General features: G+C 39.0%; 1 protein-coding gene across 1 annotated transcript in view; it reads left to right on the top strand.

The window, feature by feature from the left end:
* The window catches only part of PHALS_10157 (small conductance mechanosensitive ion channel family), a gene marked incomplete at both ends in the record, with an annotated part of 6,552 nt that overhangs the window by 5,586 nt on the left and 597 nt on the right, over window positions 1–369 (top strand). The gene's annotated exons all lie outside the window — the stretch shown is intronic.

The following is a 369-nucleotide window of genomic DNA, read 5'->3' as shown; positions in this document are numbered from 1 at the left end:
ATTAAATAGTAAATTTACACGGTGATGGGTGGGGCAGTTTAAGTGAAAATAAATGGAACAAGTTTTGTTGACGTAAACTTTCCAAAGAACTTTAAGAGTTTATAACGCACGTGGCTAAAAAAGAAAAGAAAACCCTTGTCAAAAGTCGACGCAAATCTATGTACAATTTTCGCTCTTTAACGGGTCAATCTGATGGAGGTTATATGCGGCAGATAATATAACTATCGTCGCTATTAGACTCAAGTCCAGAACATTGCGAAGTGTCGTCCACGTTCTGCTCGACATGAAAATCTTTGATCAAGCCACTCGCTACCAAGCTTTCATACATGACAAAGCCGTTCTGAATATTTACCACAAAGAGCCCAGACC

Source organism: Plasmopara halstedii (assembly GCF_900000015.1).
Source record: "Plasmopara halstedii genome assembly, contig: Scaffold_444, whole genome shotgun sequence".
In the NCBI taxonomy this organism is placed as follows: Eukaryota; Oomycota; class Peronosporomycetes; order Peronosporales; family Peronosporaceae; genus Plasmopara; species Plasmopara halstedii.
The sequence above is the reverse complement of the archived record's forward strand: the minus strand, read 5'-3'. Positions and strand labels throughout refer to the sequence as shown.